We start from the raw sequence: 6,918 nt of genomic DNA, 5'->3' as shown, positions 1-6,918 counted from the left end.
CTTCCTTCCTTCCTTCCTTCCTTCCTTCCTTCCTTCCTTCCTTCCTTCCTTCCCTCCTCCCTTCTCCTTCCTTCCTTCCTTCCTTCCTCCCTCCCTCCCCAAATTTTTTCCTTTTTTTTTTTAAAAAAAGACAAGTTCTTACCATGTAACCCTGCCTGACTTGGAACTTGCCAGGTAGATCAAGCTGGTCTTGAACTCACAGAAGTTTGCCTGCATTTGCTTTCCAGTTCTGGAATTAATGGTGTACACCACCACTCCTGGCTTGATGGTATAAATTTTAATATAGTGAATGTTTATTTCCCCAGAGGTAGCTTAAGGAGGTAGAAAGAGTCCTGGCCTAAAAGTATCTACTTCTAATTTAAGTTGACATTTAACTTGATATTCTTTTCTTTTTTAATATTTATTTATTTATTTATTTAGAGGTGGGGTTTCTCTGTGTCCTGGTTGTCCTGGAACTCACTCTGTAGACCAGACTGGCCTTGAACTCACAGAGATCTACCTGCCTCTGCCTTCCAAGTGCTAGGATTAAAGGAGTGAGCCACCATATGTCTGGTTTTTAACTTGGTATTCTTAACATAACAGCTTGTGTTTTTCTCCAGGTTACAAAAATATTTTTTCATTTCTAATTTTTATACTATTTTAATTATGATATAAAATATTGATGTTAATCATATAAAATATGATGTTTCAAAATACTTATTCTTTGTCTCATGGACCCAACATTAAGACAATCTTATTTCCTACCTGCGACTTGGTCTTCTCATCAGCAAGAAGGATTTAGGTGATCTTTAGGGACATTCTGAAATGGAATCTAGATGTGATCCTTGCTGAGCAATCTGAGAAATACCCCATTCTGCAACCTGTACTTTTTCATTTCATTTTATCTGTGACGAGGAGCATGCTGGGAAATGAGGAAGAACCATCAAGGCCACTGTTGATAGTTGGCTGGCCACAGGATTCTCCTCTAGGCATTTTTACACATTGGCTCCTGGAATCTGCTGCCTGTCAGATTCACCCCCTAGGCATTTTATATGCATTAGTCCCCCGAATCCCTGAAAACCACACACAAGGTCCATTTTTCAGTGGAGTAAATTGAGAAACAAAAGGTACCGCTTCAGTGTGGGGGCAGACACAGCACAGTCTTCTGGAGACTTGGGCACTTTGTCAGTAGCATACCTCAAGGACAAGAAGTGTTTTCCTGGGAGTCTTAGCAGCTCTACACAAGGAGGGATATTTCCATTCTTCTTTTTCTAAGAGAATACCGAGCTTTGTAAAAGGGGACCAAGAAACAGGGGGTAAAGTCCTGGGTGGTGAGGTGGGGAGGGAGGGAGCGGGAGAAGAGAGAGAAGGAAGGAGGGAGGAGGAAGGAAAGAGGGAGAGAGGGGAAGAGGGAGGGATAATTGTGTATGCATGCAAAAGTTGGCAAATTGGCGCACCTTATTAATGAAAATACGGGCAAACCTCCCAATCCTGGGTGATAGGAGTGTGGTTTATGTGGAAGGTGACGGATGCAGCAATAGCATACAGCCACTAGATGGCAGTCTAGCTTTACCACCACTGTGCTCCTGTGTCTCTGAATCTTTGCTTAGTTCAATAAATGCCTGTGGCATCAAGTTCAAAAATTGCTTCGACTTTGGTTTCTTTTCCACCTGAGCATTTCCTGAACACTAGGGAAAATCATCTGCTTTTAGAATCCTTGTTCGTTTGACCGTCAACCAAGAAGTGGAAGCAGGGATTGAGATAGGATCTCACAGAGACCTTAGCTCGGAACTCACAGAGATCCACCTGCCTCTACCTCCCGAGTGCTGGGACTAAAAGCATGGTCCATCGTAACTGTCTAAGTAGTGGTCCTCAACCTGTCGGTTGTGACTCCCTTGGAAACCTCTAGCTCCAAAAATATTTACTTTATTATTCATAACAGTAACTTCAAAATTGCAGTTATGAAGTAGTAAAGAAAATAATTGTTTGACTGGGGGTCACCACAACGTGAGGAACTGTGTTAAAGGGTCGTAGTTTCTAGTCTTAGGGAAGTTGAGAACCACTGTTCTTGATCATAGGGGATCTGAACACACTCATAATAGGAGAACAGTTGGTTGAAGTAAGAATATTGGCTTATGGATTGGTGAGTGATTACACTCACTTCCACATCTGCGCACCAAGTCTTTGCCACCAAACTCCGGAAGCAACAGGAAGGACTAACATGTTTTCAGTGAGAAAATGTTTTTAATGAAGCCATTTGTGTGATCTGTCCCTGACCTTCCCCCTCTCCTGCAATTCATAGCCGCCACTTGCAATCTCTCTCTAGAGATAACGCGAGTGAATAAGTACACGTCACAAGAATCCCGCTAGGTGGTAAATTTAATGAGTAAGAACCTAGCCCACTGAAGCCAGAGGGTCCGTGGAAGTAGAAACAAGCAGGAACTCGCTAAGAACTTTCCTTTCTTGGTCTGCAGCTTCGTTGGGGAGCAGCTCATAGCGGGGAAGTCTGTAGAACCAGAACATTTTGCATCTGTCACCATCTTTTTCTCTGACATTGTGGGAGTCACAAAGCTGTGCTCTCTCAGCTCCCCCTTGCAAGTGATCAGTCTCCTCAATGACTGGTACAGTTTGTTCGGCCACACAGTAGAAACCCATGATGTGCACAGGTGAGCTGTGATGCACACAGACTCTTTATCCACCGTCTCCAGGCTCACGGGGACAGACCGCATCTCATTTCATCTCCATTCATGGCGGAAACGCCATACTTCATTGGTTTGTCCTCTTGGGAAGGGGTTTGATTAGTCCCAGGGGTACATGCGTGTCCAGAGGCACTGTGGGGGGGGGCAGCAGAAGACTTGGTCACCGAAGGGATTGTCTTGCAAGCTGGAAGACTTGAATTTGATCCCTAACCAGGGCTTTGTGGTACAAAGTTCTCAGTGCTAGGGAGACAGAATCAGGGAGATTGCTGGGATCCACTGGCCAACCATCTTAATTGGTGAGTTCCAGGCCAGTGAGAGACCTTGGCATCTCAAAAACACGTGTCCTTCAGATTCCAGGAAGCTGATAGCTGCTCCCTTTGGATCCTCTGTGAGCCTTGAGTTCTGTTGGTATGATCCTTAGCAATCCATGGTGAAGATAGACTCTTCAAATTTAGACTGTCAGGCTGAGGCTAAAGGGGAGTGGCAGCTATGTCCTGCATGGTGCTACTCAAGGGGGCATGTAAACATGGTCCCCCAGAGTGAGAAGAAGATGGCCAGCAAAGCCCAGATAGTGTGACTTTTGTAGTGGTGCTGATGCTGCTCTTCGGGTTGTTGGACCTCTTTGGAGGAAGAATCAGAGCACAGTTACAGGATGCTGTGTTCCTGTGCCTTCATACACCTGCAGGGCACAGCAGAACCACTCTGCCCATGTCCTGGGGCAGACAAGGTTGGGGGGGACAGTGTGGCCATATCCCTGAGTGACAGATACTGAGTGGGCATCCCCTAGAACTCTCCACAAGTGCCAATGGCACAGAGAACTTTTGAGAGCTGATCCCTACCCCTGCTCTGCCTAGGACACCATCCCCTGGAATTTTCCTCCTTGCTTTCCCACCTCTGGGGAACTTAACATGAGTGGTTCTGACATCCAGTTTGTGTTTGTGAAGGTTGTTCTCAGGAGAGAGAATGTGGCCTAGAACTGGGTTAAACCTTGCATAATTTTGGGGGTCATCAAGAGAGAAGTGTTCCCACAGGTGGAGGCATTCCTACTGCTTGACTTCCACACGGTTTTTCAGTTCTACCGGATATAACTGTACCTGCGAAAGGCTGAAGCCTTGGGCTTTTAGGCTTCAGTTACTTCCATGCCAATAGGACTCTAGACTCTGGTTTTATTAGAAGGACTGGTGGAGGAGGGCACAGATCAGAGATACAGATGTTTAGATGTGTGTGTGTGTGTGTGTGTGTGTGTGTGTGTGTGTGTGTAGGTGACCTCATTGAGACTGGTGTGTAAGCACTTCTAGGTCCTTGCGTGGCATTTTGGGTTAGCTAATATGGACTCTGCTTGAGAGATCCATTTGATCCTTAGGGATATACCCAACTTGCGCTTGGCTGCTTGTCTAGTGGGTTCTGACCTTGGACTAACTAGGGAAATATGGCACCACGGTTATCAGCTCTAGAGAAGCGAGCGCTAGCTATGGGAAAGAGGAACGGTGTGTGGAGGGACCAGGGCAAGAACAGACTCTGAAAAAATGCTGGACCTAGGCGGAGTGCAGATCAATGAGAGTCGAGCTTTGGAGTATGGGGCCTCAGGGGAGGGGCTGGGAATAGGGGATCTTGTTGTCTAACCCCGTCTCCTCATGAACCCATGCTTCCCTCATGGAAAACTAAAGGCATTTCATTGTGTCCTTTTCAGGTTGGCCAGCGGGCTTCCCATCCGCAGTGGAGCTCAGCGTGCAGATGAGATTGCCACCATGTCCTTGCATTTGCTCAGTGCCACCACCCACTCTCAGATTGCGCACGTGCCTCAGGAAAGACCCCAGCTCCAGACAGGCCTCCACACAGGTAGACAGAACTGAAAGCAGGCAGCAGACCATCCCTGCGTGTCCACAGGTGGCTTTGGAATTCAGCCCTGTGTCTGAAGCTTTTAGGAATACAGTCCTTAAATGGCTACAGTGCCAGGGGACCACAGAAAGCACATAAATTTCCAGTGAGTCGAACTGATTTATGAGAATACGGACACAGAAACTCTGAGATGTTTGGAAGACCCAGGCAGGCCGAGCGTGGGAGCCGTCTGGGCTGCTGTTCCTCAGGCCTCCCTTTTACCATTGCTTTGATACATTCTCTTTTTGTCAAGCCCATGGGCCCGTGACCTGCAGGTGGGTGATTCCTACTTGGTTTCATATTCTTTCGTTACGCTTTTGGAAAAAAAAAAAATTGAGGAATCTTGCAGCTGGGAGTCACAGCTGAAGTTGGCCTCAAATTTGGGATCTTCCTGCCTAAACCTCCCCAAAGATACAGACAGACACACATCTCGATACCCCTTTGAGCAAATGCTTCATCTTCTCCCTCTGCATAAGTCCTCCCCACAAATTATGTAGCCATGGTCCTACTATCCAACTGAAGACAAACCCGATCTCCAGCCAGAATCCATTCCCCGAGTTCACGCTGCTGTGGGCTTTGTTTACATCTGCAGCTCGTAAAGAATGTGGTTAAGGCTCGCCTCTTGATTTCTGCAAGAAGTGCACACACCTGTAGAAGCGCTCCAGGCGCTCTGTGACACATATTTTCAAGCACTGCTCCGAGAGGGCATTAAATAAATACATGCCGAATTAATCTCCTCTATGGACTTGATAGCCCATGTGGAGCCCAGCTCTGGGGAAGGCAGGTGGTTAGACCTCTCTATTGTTCCCCGCCTTGGGTCCTGCGGTGGCCGGTGTGGTGGGAATCACCATGTCTGTTTGGGGGCACTGTGAACATTCCATCCAGAATGGAAAGCAGCAGTTTACGTGGGTATCATTTGCAGCGCGGTGTCCCTGTCCCCTTTATATTTAACCGGTGGGTATTTTTAGAAACTCATTTGCATTTTGTCTCCTGTTTGCCATCTGGAAGATAAGCTCATTATTCCCAGGAGACAGCCTGAGCCACCAGTTGTGTAGACATCATTGTTTTTCCCTGTGTGCTCAGTGGAGCTACATGAAAGCATATGGCTTCCTCCTTTTAACACCCCCCCCCCCGCGTGTGTGTGTGTGTGTGTGTGTGTGTGTGTGTGTGCAGGGCAGATCAGGTATTCTCTCTACTGCCATCCACCTTATTTTTGGGGACAGAGTCCCTTATCGAAGCTTAAGTTCACTGATTGACTAGGCTGGGTGGCCAGTGAGCTCTCAGAATTCACCCATCTCTACTTTACAACGCTGGGGTTATAGACATGCATCATGCCCAGTTCTTTTTTTTAACTTTTTTTTTTTTTTTTTTGAGACAGGGTTTCTCCATGAAGCTTTGGAGCCTGTCCTGGAACTTGCTCTGTAGAACAGGCTGGCCTCTCAAACTCACAGAGATCCACCTGCCCCTGCCCCCGAGTGCTGGAATTAAAGGCATGAGCCACCACCACCTGGGATCTCATTTTTTAGAAATTTATTGATTGTATGTTTATGTCTGAGTGTGTGTATATGTACCATGTGTGCATGAGCAGAGGTCAGAAGATGACAGATCTCCTGGAGCTACAGTTACTTTGTAGGTGCTCAGAACCAAATCCAGATCCCCTACAGGAACAGTAAGTGCTCTTACCCTCTGAGCCACCTCTCTAGCACCTGCCCAACTCTTACGTGTGTGCTGGGGTGTTGTAAGGAGGCCGCTTGTTTCCTGGCTGCTCAGCCCCGAAATAATCACGGAGAAACTATATTATTTAAAACACTGCTTGGCCCATTAGCTCTAGCTTTTTATTGGCTGACACTTATATCTTAATTTAACCTATTTCTATTAATCTGTGTATTGCCATGTAGTTGTGGCTTACTGGGTAAAGTTCTGGCATCTGTCTCAGGTGAGGCTACATGGCTTCTCTGACTCCACCTCCTTTCTCCCAGCATTCAGTTTAGTCCCCCCCCACCGCCTACCTAAGTTCTGCCCTATCAATGGGCAAAGGCAGTTTCTTTAATCAGCAATGGTATTCACAGCATACAGAGGGGAATCCCACATCACTGGAGATTCAAACTCAGGTCCTCCTGCTTGCATCGCAAGCACTTTTACTAATCAGCACTTCCCTCAGCCTTTCTTCCCATTCTTAACAGACTACACATAATGGAAGCATATGAGAACACGGCACAAATTAGAAAACGTTCTTCTCTGTAGGGCTAAACTGAATATTTTAGTTTCAGGAGGCATATAGAGTCAGTTGCAGCTCCTTCATTCTGATGCTATAGTTCAAGAGTAGCTTTTTTTTTTTTTTTTTTTTTTTGGATTTTCGAGA

General features: G+C 46.5%; 1 pseudogene; it reads left to right on the top strand.

The window, feature by feature from the left end:
• Nucleotides 1-6,918, top strand: part of LOC102002569 — a 41,830-nt pseudogene that overhangs the window by 32,889 nt on the left and 2,023 nt on the right.

The sequence above is a fragment of the Microtus ochrogaster genome, chromosome 8 (genome assembly GCF_000317375.1).
Source record: "Microtus ochrogaster isolate Prairie Vole_2 chromosome 8, MicOch1.0, whole genome shotgun sequence".
Classification (NCBI taxonomy): Eukaryota; Metazoa; Chordata; class Mammalia; order Rodentia; family Cricetidae; genus Microtus; species Microtus ochrogaster.
The sequence above is the reverse complement of the archived record's forward strand: the minus strand, read 5'-3'. Positions and strand labels throughout refer to the sequence as shown.